This window comes from Orcinus orca, chromosome 13, assembly GCF_937001465.1.
Source record: "Orcinus orca chromosome 13, mOrcOrc1.1, whole genome shotgun sequence".
Taxonomy (NCBI): Eukaryota; Metazoa; Chordata; class Mammalia; order Artiodactyla; family Delphinidae; genus Orcinus; species Orcinus orca.
Window position 1 is genome coordinate 42869678 of NC_064571.1, and position 24452 is coordinate 42894129.

The 24452-nt window shown below is 39.8% G+C and overlaps 1 long non-coding RNA gene across 1 annotated transcript in view; it reads right to left on the minus strand.

Annotated features, from left to right (window-relative positions):
* Positions 1 to 22269, minus strand: part of LOC125960764 (uncharacterized) — a 220515-nt gene extending 198246 nt beyond the window's left edge. Inside the window, exon 1 of the long non-coding RNA XR_007470773.1 lies at positions 21992 to 22269. This is a non-coding gene — a long non-coding RNA (uncharacterized LOC125960764). The remainder of the gene's footprint in view (positions 1 to 21991) is intronic.
* Positions 22270 to 24452: the final 2183 nt, after the last annotated feature.

The following is a 24452-nucleotide window of genomic DNA, read 5'->3' on the forward strand; positions in this document are numbered from 1 at the left end:
CATTGCTGTTTTAAACTTTTGTCAATATATATGTGCATATCTCATCACCACTTCTGAACTCTACACTCCTTGAAACCAGGATTTGGGTTCATGCTTACATTTCCAACAAGGGGTGCTCAGTCATATGTTTAATGGCTAAACGAATGAAAAGGTCACTAGACAAAGAATCTAACTTGTCTATCTCTATGGCACACCCTGAATTTCAAGGCATATTTATGAATGGACAATAGCACCACCAAGAGCATCAATTTTGAATAAGAAGAGCAGAAAAAAAATCGGCACACTGCGTAACTGATGGCAAATAATATAAAGGGAAAGATGTGTTCATACATGTGAGTTTTACTTAATTGCTTACAAGTTCCTAGAAGTAATCTACTGCTACTGCATTTTCTCTGCTTTCTCTTTAAGGTAAAATAGTAGCCAAGGGAGAAAGAAATTTCTAGAGAATACTGGTTCACAATAGGTTCTGTCCTGGAAATATTTATCATTACAAAAGCCAGTCAAATGACATTCCATAATGCTAACCCTTAGTGTAGTTAACACTGCAGGGAAGAAATCTATCTTTGTCTTCAAATTCCATTATACATAATAATAAAAAAGAAAACAATAAATACATGTAAAATAAATAACTTCTCCAATACATACATATTTGGCATTACAATAGCCAACCGACGCAATCATTTGGCATTAAATCAAATTTCTGAAACTTCAATGTAGCAAGAGGGAAATTCCTTCAGACAAAAGGACGCACAATGATGTCCATTCATAGTTACAGAATATAGCTAAAGAACTTTTCTTTTTAAATCAAGTGATCCAGGTTTGAAAAACGCAACATCTAATTTGGGTATAGAGTTCAAGAAAAGCTGCTACAGATAATGTGGAAGTAATTTACTACATGTACATATGAAAAGCTGGGAAGGGGACAGATTTCCATCTCTCCCTTAAAATACGACATCAGAGTGTGGGTTCTAGGCTGCTACAATTCCTAACTGAGTCTGTAATCTGGAGGACTTCATCTCTCTAAAATATGTCCCCTAATTCCACTTTCTTTAGGAACCATGGAGAAGATTAACTTGAGCTTATGATAAATCTAGTTGAAAAATATCATCCTGAATTAAGGCTAATGCTTTGAGACAGTGGTTCTTCCATATAATTATTTCACAAATATTTACTGAGCACTTAATATTTCCTGGCAAAATATACAGTCACTACCTTTGAGAAGTTCAAAGGAGGAAGAGAAACAAACAGGCAGTGAAACAGTTTGACAGTGCTCTGATAATGCTAGGCCCAAGGTGCTGTGGGCACCAGGGTGGGGACACCCTGACAAAAACAGGGGAGCTAGGGAACCTTCACCATCGTGTTTTGAAGGATAAGCAGAGCTGGCCAGTGAAAGCAAAGGGAAGGCAAATTTTTAGTAGAGGGCAGGCATAATCCTGAGCTGATTTTTAGAACAATTGCCTCAACAACAGTGCCAAAGATAGACTGACAGAGGCGGGCAGGAGGCGGGAGGATCATTTCAGAGCCTTAAAGGAAAAAAGTTAGGAAATAATGAGGGTCTGATTATAGAAAATGACGGTGGGCATGGAAAGAAGGAGCAAGTTCAAAATACATTTAGGAAAGAGGCCGTAAAAGTTGTGGTACTGATGGACTAGGGAGAATGAAGGAAAGTGAGAGGCTTAGGACAACTGTCAGCTCTCTAGGTGAGAGGCTGGGTGGATGGAGGGCTGTGCTCCAAGGTAAGGAATGCAGGAGTAAAAGCAAATAACAGCAGAGAGAATTCTTTTAAAAGATCAAAATAAAAGATCTGGCATGATACATATTTGAGATTATGACTGAATTTATAAATATAAATCTGTGGTCTGGAGATATTCTACCCACTGAGCTTATCCAAAGTCATGAATAGTACAGAGATCACTGAGGAATACTTACACAAATTTCCTTCCTTTTCTCTGGTCTCCAGATGCAAAGTATTGATAAGATAGAAACTAGTAGACAGTACAGATTTTAAATATTTGTGTCTGGTGAATATTTACCAATTTTGGACCTTCTATCATGCTGTCAGAAGCATGGCTTCTTATTTTTTAAATTTTTATTGGAGTATAGTTGATTTACAATGTTGTGTTAGTTTCAGGTGTACAGCAAAGTGAATCAGTTATACATACACATATATCCACTTTTGGTTTTTTTAGATTCTTTTCCCATATAGGCCATTACAGAGTATTGAGTAGGGTTCCCTGTGTTATACAGCAGGTTCTTATTTGTTATCTATTTTATACATAGTAGTGTGTATATGTCAGTCCCAATCTCCCAATTTATCCCTCCACCGCCATCCCCTGGTAACCGTAAGTTTGTTTTCTACATCCATGACTCTACTTCTGTTTTGCAAATAAGTTCATTTGTACCCTTTTTTTTTAAGATTCTACATATAAGCAATATCATATGATATTTGTCTTTCTGTGTCTGACTTACTTCACTCAGTATGACAATCTCTAGGCCCATCCATGTTGCTGCAAATGGCATTATATTGTTCTTTTTTATGGCTGAGTAATATTCCACTGTATATATGTACCACATCTTCATTATCCATTCCTCTGTTGATGGACATTTAGGTTGCTTCCATGTCCTGGCTATTGTAAATAGTGCTGCAATGAACATTGGGGTGCATGTATCTTTGCAAATTACAGTTTTCTCTGGGTATATGCCCAGGAGTGGGATTGCTGGGTCATATGCTAGTTCTATTTTTAGTTTTCTTAAGGAACCTGCATACTGTTCTCCATAATGGTTATACCAAGCATGGCTTCATCTTGAAAACTTTTCTTCTACTCTGTCTCCCACAACGAAATCTTAGCATACCATATTTTAGTGAACATTGATGTATAACGGAAAGCAGAGTAAAACAATAATAATTTTCTAAATATTTGATTTTCCCTACAAGTTAACAGTGGTGATGTCTTCATCTAGGATCCTAATTTCAAATTAACTCACTCATTAAAATTTGCTCAATACACTGTGAAATTTCATTATTCAAGGACTTTCTTACTGTAAAAAGAAGATGAAAAATCTCTCTCTGATTATTTGCCATTTTTGCGTTTGTATTTTCTCTTTTTTTTTTTTCTGCTTCCAAATCTGCACTGGAACATCAACAATGTCCATGAAATGAATCCCTTCTGCAAGCAGGACATCCTCAGTTATAAATATGATGTATCACTCTGCACAGCTCCCATTAAATAATTTCTACAGTTTCAATAGTAACAAAACTCTTGAATAATGCACCCTAGTATTGTCTATTTCAAGACCTTTAACACCAGAAACATCAATGAGAAAGCTTTATATCTTTATATTTCTACACTCATAAATAATCGTAGACTACACAAGTATGATCCACCAATAGAATGCTTCCATTCCAAATCTACAGATTTTATCAACCTATTATAAAATAAGGAAGCCCTGTATGCCCAGCAATAAAAAGCACTGTCTAAATCAATGTTTTCAAATTTCAGGTTGTGACCCATTTACGGATCATGAAGTCAATTTGGTGAGTCACAGCATTTTTACAAAATTAAATATAATTCATGGAGTAGATTATATCAGAATGCATTACATTTTATAAGAGCATGTGTGGTTTTGTGAAAGTTTTGTAAATATGTACGTACTAGATCCTAATGTAAATTATTTCTTACCAAAAGTCACATTCAAAGAAATGTGAGAGTCGCTGTTTAAATAACTCATCCATGGGTGTTGCTAAGAAATGTCAGGGGTTTGTAGCTCAAATATGAAGTGAAAATAAATGTTATAAAATGGGAAGATTTATTTTTGTGCAACATCCCTCGGAAAATCAAGCACTCACTTATTTCAAGCTTTCAAATATCTTACGGAATAATACCTAACAAATAGGATCAAAGGTTTCTCCCATACTGTGTTTTGTTCCTAGGAATGATTGGCCCAACATCACTAAATAACAGATTTTCACTTGCTTCATTTAGCCTTGCTATTTAATAGTAATTATGGACAGAAGTCTCATTCAGTTGCATTGATCTTATATTTAACTTTAGAATAAATTCAGAGCTTGAAACATAAAATATACCGTATGAGTCTTTAACCCAGGAGGACCCTTAAAAGATAAGAAAGCAATTATAATCCTCATGAAAAACATACAAATGCATATGTCATCATTATTACAACCTATGCACACACACCCAAACATGTTATTAGTATGTACAAACTTTAGAATATTCTACTGTGCTTTAAGAATAAGTAAAGAACAAAAATACAATTCTAATGATTTTGCTTCACTGTTATTTTATGAGAAGTCTAGGAAACATAAAAGTTACATACAGTGTCTTATTTATGCCACCAAGAATAAATTTTATCCATGGAGATGGTGAAAAACCTAGCTTAATATCACACCACCCAGTTATTCCTTGCTTGTGATTCCTTACTTTATATTTTTGCAAATAAGTTTTAGATCAGTTGTTATCAATAAAGTATCAGTCATCAGTTTTACCTTGAGATAATTTAAACTTGAAATAGTCCTCTTGTGAAAGAGCTATAGTAAATATGAAGTTCATATTTTATTTCATTCCTATCATTCCATTCCTTAGGTTCTTTATGGTGTTTTTAAAAATCCATAATATAATTCTATGAGAGTTAACATAATAGACTGTAACAGCTGTTATGGTCTATTGTGTAAATAAGTAATTACAGAATTTACAGACTATCATGTAAATATGTAATTATGGACTTTTTAAAATGTGCATTATTTACTCGATAGTCTATCGTTTACATATGTAATTATGGACTTTAAAACATGTATTATTTACTCAGTCTGTAACAGCTCCTTGGGACAGAGTCATTCTGGCCTATCGGGTAAACATGTAATTACAGAAATTTTTTAAATATGTATTATTTATCTGATAGTGCTGCTTACAGATTATCACATCCATACGTAATCACAGATCTTTAAAAAATGGTTATCATTACTTTGTATAATGCTTCTGCAAGTCAACTCAGAGACTTTCAGTTCGTGGATCAGTTATCCAAAACTATGCAGATTATCCAAAACTATCCATCATATAGAATATTTGCAAAGAATCGTGGTTTTCTGCAAGTCACATAAGTAAATTTTCAAGTTTCCCCCCAAATGTTAAAGAACTGACCTCAAAAAGAGTAAGTCATTTGATAGAAAGGATGCTTTTATAATAGTCTCTAGCTCAAGGTTCTATATTTCATTTTTCCACAGTTATCTACACTACCATAATTATTTTGAAATGCTAAAATTTCTTAGTATATTTGGTTTCTTTCAGGTAGGGTCTGGAATGCATTTCACCTATTGTCTTCTTTCATATTCAGTTAGGAACATCTTACAATGACGATTTAAACCACTTGCCAATTTCTGTGATGTAAATACTCCCACCAAGACTGATTTCAAGCTACCAGAGGGATATCACTTAACTCAGAGTGCCACTTAACAGCTGAAGCATAATTGCTAGTCATAGTCCATTTCACCACACCACTGCCTCTTAGGCCATTTCAAATTTCAATTATTGACTTGGGTACCTGAATCTTATTTGCCATAAACTCTGAAGGAGTCAGAAACAAAAGCCCAAGTGCTAAGGGCACCTCAGGGACTTAAAACTTAAAATTCAGTGACACACCCTCAATTAAGAGTCAGTTGTGGGACTTCCCTGGTGGTCCAGTGGTTGAGACTTCGCCTTCCAATGCAGGGGGTGCAGGTTCGATCCCTGGTCGGGGAGCTAAGATCCCACATGCCTCACAGGCAAAAAACCAAAACATAGAACAGAAACAATATTCTAACAAATTCAATAAAGACATTAAAAAAAAAAGGTAAAAAAAAAGTCAGTTGTGACCTCTTCCTTGGTTCAGAAGATGCCTCAACTCCCTCTTAAGTGTGTTGAGCAGTACTCTGAGGTTGAGGGGTGGGGAAGGCATTGTTCAGTGCATGGGATAGAAGACCAGTCTTGGGATGACTCAATACAATTGAGGTACACCTACGAAAATGGTTTGGCAAGAATGTTTTAGAGGTAATTTAAGTATCAGTTGGTGGTTAGGCTGGAGAACTTTAAGATCTTTTCTAATCCTATGATTTTATGTTTTTGTAATTGAATAAATAAATGAGATAAATGTTAAATATATCACATTTCAAGAAGCCATCCATAGTTCCACAGTTGTATAGTAACAGATTTAATTGCCATTTTTGACTGAGTAATAAGTTGTAAGCTCAGCTAGGCAACTCTGGAAGATGGACCTTTAAGCAAGATGCCGTAAAATTGAACTTCAGACACTGCTGATACCAAAACTAAGGACATTAAAGATGTGCCTTTTATTTTAATAACAAACTTAAACATTGTTCTGAATTGAAATTCAGAAACTGAAATTTTTTAAAACTTCCCTACTTGTTTACTCCAGTTTTTTAAAATCTCTGATTGAATATTCAAAGATAAATCTTAAAGGTGCATAGTATAACCAGTGGTTATTAATTATTTCAAATCCTCCTCATTTCAAATTTAGAGGAGACTACCCTGATCCCCTTATAGAGTACAGACAAGGGATCCGTGCACATATACATGATTAATTCTCTCTACAATAGTGTTAAACATATCATACTGTGTGGTCAATACACTGGATTGCTAGGGTGAAAGAGCTTTCAGGGAATTTCCAACCAAAGGGAATGAGAGAGTATATACATTTGTCTAAGATGCTTATAAGATTTTGTTCATTCACCACTCAAAACACCCTGTGGAAGACAGGACCTTCCATGGACACTAAATTTTAGTTGTGTGGAACTTAATCAAGACCTGACACCATGGGTTGCATACCTTCAGGGAGAGATTGTGTTCCACAATGTTTAAATCCCCATGTAGAGCAAAACACAAAATATACATTACATTAGAGTATCACATGGCCAATGACTGACTAGACAGCATGTCAGGAAGAGGGCAGGTGCTGCCTGCCAGAGGCTGCAATTTAATATCCTGCTATAAAAGCAATAGGAGGCTCCTGTTCATCTGAAACCTAGAACAGTGACATAAAAATAATAAAAACAGTGAACAATTCAAAACTGGCATGTTACTCCTACTGGCTGTTTATGTGCCCGGATCTTCTACCATGCCAGAGTTGCAAACGGTGTCCAGTCCTCTGAAACAACTGGGCTCTTCTTATTTGTAAGGTGGAGTTTGGAGTAGTGAGGAATTTACTGTATAGGAAATTCTGTTTTCCTTGTCTTAAAGAAATGGGTGTAATATATGTCCCAATAGTTATTTGAGGAATTCGCTTATTCTGGGTTTATTAAAAGGCTGAACTACATAATTTTAAAGACTTCAACAGTTAACAACCTGAGGCATAGAAATGGGAAAGGTAAGTCAGAATTTATAAATGGTCATTTCATCCAGGTGCACTTCACTTTAAACAATAAACGCATCCAAGAAGTGAAGTGAAAATAAAACACTTATAAATCGAATCGTATTTTAAATTAACTAGGGATATGGTTACGTAAAGGAAGCTTCAGCTGGTTCTTTGCTAATGTGGATGGCTGATTTGCAATTTGTCAGTTTTGGATATATGAATTTTCACGTGTTAAATTTTAAAGCAGAGTGCATATTTATGTACGTGTATATACTTGCAACTCTATGTCCTTTCAAATATTCTAAAAGTCATACAGTTAAGATCAAAATACAGTAAAGGCATACAGGAAAATACATGTTTAGCTTGCTCCATATGAATTTTCTGGGTTTACACAAACATGAAATATTTGCTTGAACAAGGATGTGTTAGCAAATGAAAACCAAAGGTTTTCATGATTGCAGTTAGTTATCTGTGCAGTGGGAGTGCCAAGCAGTAAAACCCCGTGTCCACTTGGCTGCAACAATTAATATGGAGCTATTTTCAAGGTGGGATTATGGGCAATGGAACCTCTAGGGATGGGCTGTTTTGCCCATGCATTAAATCCTCATTTTTGTGTGAACTTAATGAAAAGATTGCAATATGTTCTGTCAGTGGTTCCTAGAGCATGGAGATGTCTGTTTCTTTTTCCCCTGAGTAAATACAGTGCGATTTGTGCTGCGTTTTATGGACGAAAACGTAAAGAAAGTGTGTGCTTTGAACTTTGTTTAAAAGTCTTAAAGATAGACTTAAAATCATGTAGGGAAATGCAGTTGGTCTAAGGATGTAGCACTGACGGGATACACAATCAGTACATTTGGAAACTTTGCTGTGCTTGGGGAAAACCTCTAACTTTGTAAAATACCAAGGAGAAAGACGAGTTTTTCTATAGCATTTTAAATTGAGCAGTAGCTATTTTCAATGAAAGCTTGTTGGTCTGCTCTAAAAATGTTTTAATTTATTATTCTAACTAATTTGAATTCACAAGTATGATGTGCTCCAGCCAGGATAAAGACTGGCTATGCACAGAAATGTTCAGATGTTGTAATACAGTCAAGTGTATGCTTATCTCATTTTGATAAAAGAGACTATTTTTAGGATAGCAAACAAATGCACAGTACTAAGTAACAAAAAGCCCGGAGCAGAATGGAAGGGGACAGAAACCAACAGGTCCCTCACAGTTACTATACATGTCAGTAGGTATCCAGTCAGCTTTCAGGCTCCCCTAGCAAACCCTCCATACCCTAGGTACATCAGTGACGAGGGCCTCTTAGAGCTGAACTGATACTCAGATATCTCTTTGAAGCCAAGGGTCACCCAGAGATACCCATGTAGTCAGCTCCTTCCTTCCACCCCTCCTCAGTCCAGGGCCGAGATAGAACAAAACTTGTTTTCCTTCAGGGTTGTTGAAGAGCACATCACCTTGGGATTCTTGGGACTGCAGAATATTCAGGGTCCTAGCAACAACCCAGAAAGGCTCGTCAAAATTAGCACCAGTGACTCAGCTACCTAATCCCTGAATACTGTCCTTACCTAGAACCCAGGCCTCAGAAGTGGTGGAATCTAAACAGGTCTTGATTCAGCAGGCCAAAGTTTGTTTTTAACACCATAAAATGCTTAGGATGAAAGGGGATCTTAGAGATAATTTGGTCAAATCCCTTCACTTTAAAGTTAAGAAAGCGAAGGCCCAGAAAATTGACATGATTTGGCACAGATGACTAGTGGCTCAGCCATAGGTAGAGCTTCATTCCAAGGGAAAGGAAGTAACATTTATTAAGCTAAGTGTAAGGTAATACATGTTATCTTATTTAATCCTCACAAATCCCTAAGAGGGACTCATCTTTATCATCCCCATTCACAGAGTAAATAAAGCAAGTGAGATTTAGAAGAGTGACTAACTTGCCCTAAATCATATTCTTTTAGAGCAATTTGCCGCAGATCCCATTCACCAAATGGCCATTTACCAAATGATGAATTTGAAGAAGGGCCAATTTGCTGAATTTACCAAGAACTTGTTTCTTTAAACTTTTACTTTTACAGCAGTTTATATTATCCATAGTCATTAAAGCTTTGAAGATTATTTTTAAAGTTGATTATTTTAATTTTGTTGTCATGGCAACATTTTTTAGGAATTTGAATTCACTTTGTATTGGTGATGAGTATATGTCAAATTTGAGGTCCTAATCACATGGTCTGTTATAAAATCCCTTCTGGGCATTCCTACTTTTTTTCTACTGCTTATAATAATGGTATTGCCTTTCATCTCGAATCTTCCTACAAACTAGTACCAAGTCAACATAACAAAGAGACAGAAGGCATAACCTTTCTGCATTTTAAAAAAATGTCTAGCAAATTGAGTTGCATAGGCTAGTTTAACAGCCCTAAATGATATTTTAAATTTTTAGTTTAATATTTAGTCTTAATTTTAGTTTTTTTAAATTTTATTCTGCCCTAGCCATTTAAGCCCAGCAGCTCTGCAGCACATTCATTGGTCCAAATAAGCTGTCATTTCCTTTATGTTTCACATTTTGGACACTTTTTAAATGCTTAGGATATATTTCATGTAATCCATTTGATTTATCCAGTTAGTAAATCTATGAGTCAAAAAAATACAAAAGAGCATGGGCCAGATTAAATATGACAGAAACTTACCTTGTCCTTATGATTCATAAAAGTCCTTGATTTTAAGACAAGCAAACACTGTGACTTGAAATACAGTTATTATAATTCCAAAAGTCAGAGATCAATACTGTGAGGAAACCTGGAGCACACTAAATTTTAGTCAGTGCCTATCAACTAGTTAACATAAAATGGCTGCAGCAAAAATGAAAACTAAAAAGAATTCAAACCAAACTAAACTAAAACTAAAACTTTAAAATATCCCCAGAGTTGCTGCAGTCACTTTATACAACAGGATTTGACATAAACTTTAGGAAAGCTTAATAGGAGGAAAGTATTGATAATCAATGATTTGGTGAATTGGTCATTTGATGAATTGCTCAATAGGGGAAGTGGCTTTTGGTGAATTGACCTTCAGAGAGGTTATTTTTGGAGAAATAACAACTCAAGGAATGAGTGCTTCAGAAAGTTGTTTTTTGGTGAATTGACCTGCTTCTGACCACCAGAGAGTAAGCCATGGAAACCTTTCTGCTGACTTCAAAACTCAAATTCTAGCCTCTTTACATAGTCTTTCTTTTTATTTATTGATTTATTTATTTTTAATCTATTTATTTTTGGCCGTGTTGGGTCTTCGCTGCTGTTCGTGGGCTTTCTCTAGTTGCAGCGAACACACAGGCTTCTCATGCAGTGGCTTCTCTTGTGGAGCACGGGCTCTAAGCGCGTGGGCTTCAGTAGTTGTGGCACACGGGTTCAGTAGTTGTGGCTTGCGGGCTCTAGAGTGCAGGCTCAGTAGTTGTGGCGCATGGGCTGAGTTGCTCCGCGGCATGTGGGATCTTCCCGGACCAGGGCTCGAACCCATGTCCCCTGCATTGGCAGATGGATTCTTAACCACTGCACCACCAGGGAAGCCCCCATAGTCTTTCTAATTAACTACATAACCACTGGCTAAAGAATTGAAAGGTTTTTGAAGTTCTCAAAAGCCAGAGAAAACAAACGTGGACTGAAAGTTTTAGACCACTGAAGAAGTTTCTTTAAATGTATTAAAATAAGTATACTGAATAAAATCTCATAGTTGAGTTCAATACAAATCTTGTACTATATGTCCCAGTAGAAGAGTGAGACACAGGGATTTTGACTTGCCTAGTGAGAAAGAGCTTTCCCTGATACCAGGAACCTTAATTTGAGCAAGACTCAAACATTTATATTCCTATCACGTGGATCTGTCTGGCCGCAGTTAATTTGAGCATGTCACTTTATTACCTGTACAGAAGATCTAAAGCTTTAAGGCAGATTCAGGAAGCCTTTTTTTCTTAAAACACAAACACTTAACACAGTGCTCTCATTAACTGGAACTTTCACATCTGCACTGAAGTGAAAATAGGACCTAAAGCTCTGTCCTACCTAGTGTATGTCAAATAACGCAGCTTAAAGAGGGTATATTTGACAATGGTATTTTATTCAGGCATTAGAGGGAAAGAGTTGGACAAGTCATAAACCTGCATAGCCATGAAATAAAAATAACTGCGGTGATGTTTAAAAGATATTCTAAAATGAAAATTTTAAAAATATTCAATAAAGGAAAAATGTTGCTTGTTACTCATTTGACTTTTCCGCAGTTTGTCACTACCACTGAAAGGGTGTGTCTCCACAGCTTTAAAGGTAAAACCACTCCCAAGTCATCTGGAGCCACAGATGGACTTGGGAGTGTGTTTACCACGGTGGAAGAGAAAAATAATTATTTGCTGGCATCTTCAGGTTGGAATAATCTAGCCAGTTCTGCCCACAGAAATATAATGTGAGTCATATGTAATTTTAAATTTTCTAGTGGCTACATTTTAAAAGGCAAAATTATTTTAAAAATATATTTTCTTTAACCCCAAATGTATCCAAAATATTAGCATTTCAACATGTAATCAATATAAAATATTATTGAGATATTACAAGTTTTTGGTAATAAGTCTTCAAAATCAGTGTGTATTTCACACTCACCACGCAACTCAATTTGGACTAACCACATTTTAAGCACTCAATAGCCACTTGTGACTGGTAGTTACTACATTGGATGGCACAGGTCTCGACCTTATTTGAAAAGGGAAAGGTCTTACTTGAAAAGGGAAGGTCTTTGAAGGTACTGGAATTGGGTGATTCTGTCTGGATTGGACAGGCCTGCAATTTACTGTTGATATTGAACATTGGAGATCTTGTAATTGGGCCCAAAAGAGCCCAGTTACAAGATCTCCAAACTCTAGGCTGTCATGGACTCCCCAGGAAACATGCAATTAATATTTCCTAATTTTAAAATGTTTGGGCTGTTCCCTGGTTTTCTAAGTATTTTCCTTAACATCTAGAGCCAGGTGGTAAGAAATACAGGAACCCTCTTCCCTTCCCTGCTCCCCACCTCCAGTCACTGTAAGTGTTCTACTACATTTCCCTCCACTGAATTAGCAAGAGCAGCCATTCCCAAGTATAGTTTTCTTTCTATTTTGACACACAAGATAGAGGTACCTTGAGCCTTAAAGTGGGCTCCTCCATGCCCTTTGAACAGTGCTGCCTGCACCCCTACACCTCCAATACCTGGCTGACCCCAGATTACTATCTAGAGTCAACTTTGCTTTCATTTGCTCTTAAAACCTCAAGACCATCCTAGACTACCCCCCAAAACCCAGACCCAAAGTTCTTTCTCCCTGTTGCCACACTGAAGGCTCTTATGCCACAATATTTCCATCGTGGCCCTTAACCCAGTATTATCACATCTGTTTATTCTCCCTCTCTTGTCGCCAACTAGACGGTGAGTTCCTAGGAAATATCTCGCTTACCTCTCTAGTTACAGTGCCTAGTACAAAGCAGGTACTCAATAAAGGCTCATAAAGACGAAATGTTGAACAGTACATAGAAAGTATAATCCAGGTCATTTATTCAAAGAATAAATTGTTTAATAAAAGTATATGTCTAACACATTTTACAGCAAAAAGCTAAAATTCAACAAATATAGTTATCTTCCAAGTTCTAGGTATTGTGCTAAATGTTGAGGCTATAGAAATATCAATAAATGAAACTCCAGACTCTCAAAGATGCTGGTTAAGCAGTGGCTAAGATGAAGGCTTCTCAGGAACATGAATACCAATCACCTGGGGAAGTTGTTAAAAAAGCAGACTGATTCAGGAGGTCAGGGGTATGGCCTGAGGGTCTGCATTTGTAGCAAGCTCTCAGGTGATGCTGCTGGATCACTCTGTAAGTAGGAAAGGACTGTGGCCTAGGAGTCAGGAGACCTGAAATTTCGTTCTGACTCCTGCTGTATGGGTATTAGTTATTCCTATTAATACTGCCAGATCTGCTTGCTCAACTCTTAAATTTCCTGAGAGAGGAGAGCAGATGATTTCTAAATTATCTAAAAACTCTGCGGTCCACAATATCCACGTTTTCTCAGCCTGCAGAAGATGACAGGGACTAGGGCAGTGATTCTCAGTGTTGTCTCCTCATGAGGATCAACTGGTGCTCATTTCAGAACGCTGACGCCCAAAACACAGCCCAAACCTATTACCCTGGAATCTCTGCCCGTGGGATCCAGGCATCTGTACTTTTCAACTCCCAGGACTGAGAACTACTAAAGAATGTTACTTGCAATATGTGTTGATTATCAACTCAATAGATCGGTGTTAATGAGGTCTGACATAAGCAAAGGATGGTCCCCTGCCAGCTACCTTTATTCTTTTCTGTTGGCAATACTGCGATGCCATTCTTGATCCAAACAGCCAGATTAAAGTCATCGTGAAATATGATTTCCAACACTAAAAAGGCAACACGACACACGGGCCTTGATGTGTACAACTGTACACAGAAGAAAAGCTTTGCTGATACCTTAAGGAATCATCAGCCAACTTTCCCAGCTTTTTGCAATCGCCCCCTTGACTCCTGAGATCAAACGAAAACAGGGACTCCTTTTTCAATGAAAAATAGAAAATCCAGCATCCATTGGACTAGACGTTCTGCCTTGCAAGCGCAGTCATATCCAAAGTTCTTTTTAAATTAGTTTTTAAGTTTGAAAATTTTAAATGAAAAAGTTCCAACACTTTTTAACTGTACTTCAGTTTTCAAAAAGGAAAAGATTCTTTGTAATTCTCACCCCATCTCTTTGGGCTAGGTTAAGAAGAGAAGGAAACCATCCAAACTTCTAGTCTGTACTTTCAAGGTAACTTCGTTTCAAACTTTCCAGTATCTTTAATTTTTTTAAAAATTTGCTTGCTTGAAGTAAGAAAGAATTAGGTTCGTTTATCATTCAACTGAAGTAATGAATTGCTTTGTAGCACAGCAGTAGAACGTCACTAAAATACTGATTTTCCCCGTTTTATTAGTTTTCACTTTGGTCAAAATAAGCTACTCAGACTTTCCCCCAAAAAAGATTTATGTTTAACACATATATCAACAAATAGCTAAAGAGTACATACAATAACCCCAATATTCTAGGATTTGAGAGGCAAAAGTATACGATGTCCTGTTATCTTTAAGTGCCCATGAACCTGTCTGAGAAGATTAAACTTCTATTCTATGAAAAGATAGCTAAAATTATGGGCAAAAATAATAAACGCTAAAATATTAGCTTTAAGGAGTTCAGAGAAGAGAGATTCCTCACTTCCAGCTGGGTTAGGCTAATAGAAGGCTTAAATAGAGAGAGGAAGGGTTTCATCTGAACCTTGAAGGATAGGCAGGGATTAGATCATTAGCCCAGAAAAAGAAACTCTACGACCAAGAACATGAAGAAAGGAACGCATAAGATGTGTCCCCAAATAGTAATGAGGCAAGTACGGAGAGTGATGAGACAAGAGTGTTTGACCTAGGTCAGGCAAAAAGTTTCATATCATGCAGGCTTAGATCCCAAGGATTAAGGACTATAGACAAAGCCAAAACACAGGTAAATTAGGCTAGTTCTCCTACTCTCCAGGGACAGGGTACATTTGATAAACATTCATTGATGTAAGTATAATACTTGACAAAGATAAGTTAATATAGGGCCAAAATGGAAGTACCTGAAGGCTAGACTGAGAATTTTTCATTTAAAATTTTCCTATAGGTAATGGGAAATCGATGAAGACTTTTGCTTACTTGCTTATCTAAGTAACACAATAAAAGCCATGTTTTCAGGAAGACAAACTTTGAAGCCATATATACAGCACAGGTTGGGGTGGAAGAAAACTTGAGGTGGAAAGAACGAACTAGTAGAGTGATTTAGAGAAATGATCTGAATCGTAGCAATAGAAAGAGGAAAGTGTCAGAGAAATTAAGGAGGAATAATAAAAAGTAGAACTTGGTGATAGATGAAATCTGGGGGGTACCCGCGGAAGCCCCACCCATAAACTCCTGGCACTCACTTCTTCACACTGAAGCCTGCTTGCTGGGAACACCTGTGAACTCTGCTTCAGGTCTTCAGCCTGGATGGGGGAATATACTTGGCCCAAGTGCGGGACAAGCCAGAAGTGCCAGAGAGATAATACCCTTAGAAGCAGCCTGAACCAGTAAAGACAGGGATTTGGAGGATAAAGCTGCTGATTAAGTAGAACTCACCCCTCCATTAGAGTGACTCTGAGTCCTACACTATCCCTCAGAATTACCCCAGTGGGATTAAACTTCAATTTCCCAGTGGCAACTTGCTTAATAACACACCATCTCTTGTCTTTTTTTAATCCCTTATCTCCTTTCCTCACTCCCTTATCAGCATTTCTTGGTATCACTCCCATATAAACTTGTGGCACTGGGATCCCTGCCTTGGCATCTGCTTCTAGAGGAATCTAAATTAACAGTTAGAAAGAAGAGTAGAATTTAAAATAAGGCAGAATAGGGCTTCCCTGGTGGCGCAGTGGTTGAGAGTCCGCCTGCCGATGCAAGGGACACGGGTTCGTGCCCCGGTCTGGGAAGATCCCACATGCCGTGGAGCGACTAGGCCCGTGAGCCATGGCCGCTGAGCCTGCGCGTCCGGAGCCTGTGCTCCGCAACGGGAGAGGCCCCAACAGTGAGAGGCCCGCGTACCGAAAAAAAAAAAAAAGGCAGAATAATGGCCCCCCAAAGATGTCCACATCCTGATCCTTGGAACCTGTGAATGCCATACCTTCTATGGCAAAAGGGACTTTGTAAATGCCATTAAGGTTAATTAAAGACTGTGAGACAGGTGTGCCCAATCGAATCACATGGACCCGTAAAAGCAGAGAACTGTGCCCAGGTGTGATTAGAGGGGGATGTGACTGTGGAAGAATGGTCAGGAAGATGCAATATCTCTGGCTTTGAAGATGGAGGCAGGGGGTCATGATCCAGGGAATGTGAGTGGCCCCTAGCAGCTGGAAAGGGCAAGGATATGGATTCTCCCCCAGAGTCCTTAGTAAGGAATGCAACCATGCCGACACCTTGATTTTAGCCCAGTGAGACCTCTGTCAGAGTTCTGACCTACAGAACTATAAAGATGATAAATCTGTGTTGTCTTAGGCCATGAAGTTTGTAGTCATTCTTTATAACAGCGATAGAAAACGAATACATTGTCCTTAAGTTACAGACTACAAAAACTTGAGGCAGTCGTAAAAAGTGAAATGAAACAGAAGACTGAGTTTTCAGGATATGTTGGTCTAAATGCTCAATATGTTGAGTCCTGTGTGTGTTCTTGATTGTACGATATTCGTAGCGATCCACAGAGCCTCTTGTATATATGCAACATCATTCTTCAGCTAATTACGAGCGTGAGAAGCATGTTTGATATTTGTTGTGTTCTATTTTGTTTTAGCCAGGGAGTTGTCACTTAATCAGTTCTGTTAAATCATACGTGATGCCCTCAAGAAGATACAATTTTCCAAATGCATTGGTATAGAGGAAACTATCGCAATAAATAACAAAATGCCATTGTCAAACTCACGGTGCCTTTCGGGGGCTCAGTTTCACCTGGACTATGTTTAGAAGCTTTCATTCGGAAAGGATGGCTCTAGGATAAATCTGTTGTATGAATATATTCTTTGAATTTAAAATTTTCATTGAGTTGTGGCAACACACAAGGGCTTGATACAAGAATTTTGACACATTAATTCAGAGCGAGTTAAAGTGACTTCCAGTGCGTTGTTGGAAATATATACTCCTGGACACAGTTTTATTGGAGCCTATGGTTTTTGCTTTCAAACTCTGCACCTCTGGTATATTATGTTCTGAATGTTTCATTATATTCTAATCCTACAGTCTCATTGGGTTACTCCATCTTTCTCAGACCCTGTTTTTTTCCCTACCCTGTCCATGCAATCTTTGCAGCCACACTCAATCCTTGACCCTCCCCACATAACATGCACAATAGGGACACAATAGAATATTTAAAACTCTATAACCCGCTGGTGAGCTGGATTTGGCAAGAGGGTTGGGTCTGCTGCCCCTGTACAAAGAGTGCTGGGGAAATATCCACACCTCCACCTAACCTCCTTCACATGGAGCCTATCTATCTTTCTGACTCATCTTCTGCCTGCTTCCTGGCTTGTATGCTGGTACTACTGGAGCCCAGCTGTAACAAGGCTAGGGCCTCAGCCTCTTAAGGAAGAACTGTAAGCCTCTCACATCTCAAAATTTTGCTTCCACTAGCTTTCCTAACTGGCACAGAACTCTGATATATGCATCTGAAAGCTGCTGCTTCTTCCACAGATTTGGGTTAGCCTTGTTCTGTGGCCTTGGTTGTTTATATTGCTGTTTCCTCTGAGGTGGGCTGGAGATCTTTTCAGCTGCTCCACTTTGTCTTCCACAGCCTCTGACTCATAGCAGCCCCTGCTGACCCCCCAGTCCTGCTCCAAGCACACAGCATACCTCAAAGCCACCTTAATGAAATCAAATCCTTATTCTTTAAAAAAAAAATTATCTGCGGATTGTCACCTAATAAGGCCAAATGTTTTGCCTTTCTCACAATACACCATTCATAGTAAGTTCTTGCCAAACAAATTTTAAAGAACTCATTTTATACGTATGCATTATGAGTTTAAAGCCTGCATTATAGATTCAGTTCAATTTCTTAAGTGGCAGGACAGGACAATAAATGTTGCTGTTCTCTCTGGTAGGCAGTGTAGTCTGGTGTTGCAGAGAAAGATCTGCTCACAGCACATCCTCTGACTCTGCAGATATGACGCCAGATGCACACACCTCAAAAACAAACAACAACCAAAAAACTTCCCCTAAATACCAAGATAATTTGTAGAAAGGCTGTATGGTTACAAAAGCATTTTGGCAGGGCTTAAGGAAATGAAATAAGGGAGAAAGCAAGTGCACAAGACATTGAATTTCAAGTAAGAATGGGCTCAAACACTTTAAAGCCCAAAATAATCTGTGTACCCTAGAGCTTGGGGACCGTCCGCCTCGGCTGATCACAATCCTGCAGCCATGTGTCACCAAACGGCTCAAGAAGATGATTCAAGAGGATTACCTGTTGGTACCGACTTTTAATGCTGACAAATGTGGCTAGTTTTGAAGGCAGGTGCCTCACACAGCTTTTATTTGCTGTGGAGTTTTTAACATACGTAATGCTGTTTTAATTTTGTTTCTACTAAGATCCTATTATCTTAGACTCGGTCCTGTGAACTGAGGATTTGCCAGTGATAGTGCCTTTCAAGAACATAATCCCCAAACATTCTTCTTTAAAATTATCTACTATAACTTTCTCACCATCTTATTCCTCTTTGCCCTCCAACAATCTTGCCTCTCACCTTAACCCCTCAATCAACACTACCCACCCCAAGGTCATCAATGACCTCCTCTTTGCCAAATTCAGTGGCCTCTCATTCTGGGGACCAATCCTTTGTTTTTGAAACTTGCAGGCCTCCTTGACACCCTTCTTAGCCTCGATTTTAGAGAGAGAAAAATGTCCTAATTCTCCTATACTTTTCTGTAGAATACTTCTTGTGTTTGATTATATTTTTGTTTTTGCTTTCATTTTAATAAATGCTTACCAACTGATCAATTCAAAAACCTCTACTGGAAATTACTGCTCCTTCTGTGATCTAGCTGACAGAACAGACTCAGCTTTGAATGAAGTTCTATAGGAAGCAAACAATCTATACAACTCCTGATCTATTGCATGATTAGGAGTATAAATTTTGCAAGTGCTTAAAGCAGTTTTCCCAGCATTATTGACATATTGATTAACAAATGGTAAGATGAAAAGAGTAATCACTGATGCTACTCATTCCACCAGGAATCCAACTACCTTGGAATGTTCTACAAATTTCAGGAAGGCCAGGAAAGAGGAAACATGCCAAGGATTTAATAATACCTTATAAAGATTGATTTCTAACGTATGTTGATCACAAATGTGTGCCTCGTTGGGGCCTAAGATTCACACTCCCTGGAAGGCAAAGTCTAGGCTTAGGCACTGACTACAAAGAGCTATTTATTCCTAGCCAGCAATTTACACAAACCATCATTGAAAATCTAAATATCATTAAACTTGACAGTCATTCAAATGCACACAGAAGAATAAGAGGGCCAGCTACAAATGAAAAGGATGTCAATTTTAAATCTTTAATGCTTATATGTATTTCTCCCTTTGGAGATGGTGTTTCTAATTGAATATTTTTGTATATTGTCAGATAAGATCTTGCATCCCAAAGTCATATACAGTTATAATATTGAGTTTTCTTTTCTCTACAAAAGGGTTTATTTAACTAACCTCTTTAGTTAAAAAAATTTTTAAGGCCATGATGAATATTGATTAACCTTGGGAACCAAAGAGTAAACATAAAAACAATTTCTTATGCTAAGTTCAGGTTTAACAATGTGCTAATAGCCCATAATGAAGATAGCAGCCATCAGTTAATCAACCCATTAAGTTGGGATCAGAAGTGTCAACTCAAGTGCCGTCTACTAATTTACTGACCCTTAATGGGTCAGCAAGATCTATAACCCAAAGACTGATCTTTCTGCTTCTGTTAAAGTCACTTTGGAGGCCAATTCACTTCCTTCCATGATTCTGATCTCTGACCTGGTATGGGCAGGGAGTCAACACAAAATCCATTTATGAGAATGTGCTCTGGGTTACTGAGTAATGGAATCTCGTGCTAACTGGTGAGTTAAGTGTCTGGGTGGAAGCTCTTTGTGGAAGTACCAACTTTTTTTTTTAAATAAAGTCCACACAACCATGAAAACAGACATGTACAGTCTTCAGTGGGAGCTTCTGACTCCAGGAAGTTCTGGGTTCCTGAGTTAGCTAAGGCTTGCCACCCACTCCCATTCCTATCCTGCTCTGTGAGTAAATCTTAGTTTTTGAAATGTCAATGGGTCAAAAAAGAACTGAAGAGTGAGATGGCAAGGTGTAGGGCTACACCTACCAAATAATAATTACAAAGTAAGTTTTGCTTTATTAAAGATGTAGTGGGAAAAAAAGAAAAAAAGAAAAAAAAAGATGTAGTGGGCTGGATAGAACATTGCTTTGGTAATTACTAAGCAAAAATAGATATAATTTGGTTCAATCTAATAATTGAGACTCAATTACCCAGTGTTTGCTACTTTTAAGGGGAAGGGGAGGAAAACAGGAGCATATCTTATTCCAGATGGGCCTTTGAGAGGGTATAATAAAAATTATGAATCAAAAATTCATTCACTTGAATCATATTTGTATAGAAAAGATATAATAATTGCCATGATAATACAAGTGTCTTTTTTTCTTTTTAAATAGTAGCATTTTCTTTCTCAGGTGATAAAGCAGTTCACTGAACTACAAATTACAATGTCCATTAGCAACCTGTTAGCCACGTGATGTCAGAGACTCGAACATATGCAAGAGGTGCCACTGAGTTTGGTCCTGTTGCCCTGGTCCCCAGCCAACCCTGTGGCAAGGCTACTTAAACGCCACCAACTCTAATCCTGCCCTGACATACAGTCCTGGCTGTGATTTTCCCCCAAACAGGACACAGACAGATAAGATATATTAACTGAGGTTCTGGAAAGGGGAAGACAAAAAAAAAAACAAACTACTAAATGCTAAACATAAAAAAAAAGTTTCATGGCAGGAAAAATTGAGATTAATTTAAAGGACCTAGGATTTGTTTTTCTCTCTACAAAGGAAATATGTCACTTTCGTGCCAACGATGCTTGAAAGATTCCCGCAAAGGAAACCATCTTTGCTGGGAAAATAGAGAGCCCCCTCTGTTGTTGGTGACATTGCCCTGTTTTTTCCCCTATTTGTTGCCTTTGTTTTCCGCCCCTGTCATTAGCCAGCCTCCTGGTACCACTGTACCAACCTCAGCACAAAGACAGCTAAAAGACCGCTAAAAGCCTCTGTAGGAAGGACAGAGTTCCTCCCTATGGAAAAAAAGCGAACCCCGGGGCCAAAAAGATGAGGAAAAAGATTCAGCCTTTGGAAAAGCTCTCACAGACGTGGGTGGCTTTAGCAAGGTCAGCCCGCGGAGGTGACCGCCGACGCAGGTTCTCAACCTTAGGGCCAGCCTGAGGGACGCAGCGAGGGGAGCAGGAAAGGCGGGGGCAGCGGGAGAGAAAGGTCGTGGGGAAGGAGGCAGGAGACAGGGAGTGAGTACACGTCGTAGACCGCTGGACCAGAGGCAGGAAGGCTGGGGCCGGGCTCTGAGCGGCCACCCCGCCCTCAGCACCGCGCAGCCCGCGGGGTCACGGCCGGGCCCCACCTCCCGGGCTGCAGCGCGCTCCGCCTCGGTTCTCCTCAGCGCGGAGGCGGCGGAGCGAGGCCAGCGCACCCCACCAGGGAGGGCCTGACCCCGGCAGGCCACTGACAAGAGGAGGGGCCCTGCTCTGCACACGGCGCTGCTGCCCCCACCCCAACTCTCCGCATCCCTTCCCCGCGGTTGCAGCAGCCGCAGCAGCAGCAGCCGAGGACGCGAGCCTCGGCGTCGCCGAAATCTAAGCCGAGCCCAGCTGTGCCGGGGGCCCGAGGAGGAGGGAGGGGCGGCGGGCGGCGGGGCGGGGTGGCGGCGGGGGCGGCGCGCGGGGCGGCGGCGTCACTTACCCGGCCGGGGCGCGGGGGCAGCTCGCCGACTCCTCGGGGCCCGCGGCGGCTGGGGGCCGGCGGTCGCTCGGCCGGGCGCTGCCAAATGTAAACAATCCGCCATGATTTCTTTGTTTAGCTAATTGAACCTGCCGCCGTCGCGAGTCCCGGGCGCTCCCTCGCTCCCTCCTCTCCCCGGCCCCTCTCGCTCGCGCGCGCTTTCATTTATTTATTTGTCTTCCCCCCCGCTCCTTCGTCTTCCCCTCTTTTCTTTGGCCTCAGTAGCTGCTTCTCTTGGAAGTCGAGGCAGTGGGGTGGTTGGTGCAGGGAGTGCGGTGGTGGTTTTTAGAAATACAGGTAAAAACCTACCCAAATCTCAAGCTGAGGTGCACTTGCTGAAAGAGGAGGAGGGTGTTTCCCTCCCTCCCTCGCTCTCGCCTTTCCCGCCACCCCCCGTTTATTAGACTAGCCTCCGTGGAAAGTGCCAGACAAACGGGGTGCAACTTCCAGTCACCTTTTCTTGCCGCCGAACTCTCTGGTACTGGAATTCTCGGGCGGATTTTGGACTCGGTAAGAGCGCCAGGTTCTTCGTTTACTTTGAGAACCTCGAATATGTGATATCCGGCTGCCTGAGGGCTCACAGAATAGTCCCCGCCACGCCAGGGGAGGAATACAGCGCGCTCTTCGGGGGAGGGTGACCTGTTGGCGTCAATTCAACGCCTTCTTTAAGAAAACACTGGATTTTACACACTCACCCACGCCCGTGCCCACACCATCCACACTAGCACCAACACAGTGGAAAGGTAGAAGAGCGGGACCTTTCAGCCATATATTTGCATAAATTATTGGTACTTTTCGTTGCACAACCCTTTGGGGAGGGGGTAGACTAAGCACATTTACCGAGTTTAAAACTTCGAGGAGGGCTTTCCCGGTGGCGCAGCGGATGAGAGTCCGCCTGCCGATGCAGGAGACACGGGTTCGTGCCCCGCTCCGGGAAGATCCCACACGCCGCGGACTGGCTGGGCCCGTGAGCCATGGCGGCTGAGCCTGCGCGTCCGGAGCCTGTGCTCCGCAACGGGAGAGGCCACAGCAGTGAGAGACCCGCGTACCGCAAAAAAACAAAAAAACAAAACTTCGAGGAGATAGGTCCTGTTAGGAAAGGAGGCTCAGCACCTGTCTGTGTGAGTTCTGTGACTGGAAATGCATTTGATCACCAGTTTTCACTATAGTTAATGCAGGCATCGTTTAAGCTCTGTTTTAGGTGGATTTACGATGAGATTCAGGGTAATCCGTGGCAGAAAAATTCAAGGGCTATGGTCTCATTTATTTAAAAAAAAAAAAAACTATTACTTCGGTTTCACCTCTTTTTATAGCCACTATGTTGGCTGGACACCAAAAATGATTCAATATTTTAATTCATAAGGAGGATTGAAAGTCATCTACATCTTGCAGAGAAACTGTGCCTCTTATTATCATCAGACCTAATCGCATTAAAAGAAGTTATTGCCTTACCTGCTTAATTCTTCGGGGGAGAGCACTGTTGAATAGAGTAATGTCATCCTTAGAAGTTTGGGCCGACCATTTACAGTCATATAATATATTGATATAAGTGTAGAAGGCCCATCTGGTCCCATCAAGAGAACTGAACTAAGTAATATTTACACTGTAGGCCAGTCACTGTGGTGGTTTTAACCTCTGGGCCAATTAATAAATAGGTGTTCAAGCATTCTGATTATATAGAAAGAAAAAGGAATTGTATTACCACGCAATCAAAATGACCCCAATCAAATCCCCTGTTTACACATGGCTTTAGTCTATTCCCTCGGGAAAGTTCAACAGAAGTTATAACCATGTTTTTTTCCCACACTTGTGATGTTCCTCTCTATAGCAGGCTAAATTTTACATGTTTTCCCAAATTTTAACTTAAATCTGACCTTAATGCAACCTGTGGTAATATTTACCCTCTCCTAATACTTGTGCCTAACTTCTGTTGGCATCAGATATGAAACTTCTGAGCTTCAGAACTGTGTGATCAAGGTCTGTGAGCAGGAGACTCGTATACTCAGTACATGAAAGAATTTCTTATTGCATAAAAATTAGACTGAAGGAGCCATAGTTTCACTTTTAAAACTTAGATGAAACAAATACGTTTTGCATTCATTTATTTAAAGACCTGGCCTGCTTGTATAGAATTGCTGACCCATGTTGACATTAATTTTTTCTAATACGGTTGAATGTTGCATGTTTGCACCATTTGCCTGTCCACCCTCAGATTCATTTCATGTGTCACTTGCCGTGAACTGAGATTTGTTTTGGAAGTTGGAGGGAGAGGGGCAAGTGGAACTGCTCTTGAGCCCATTCCAAATTCTCACATCTCTTCTTAACCAGGTGTATTTGAAAAACTGAGTCTTCTCCTGGTGTCTCCTTACTCTCATACTACCATACTCACAACACTTCACCTCTGACAATTCTGGTCACCAAA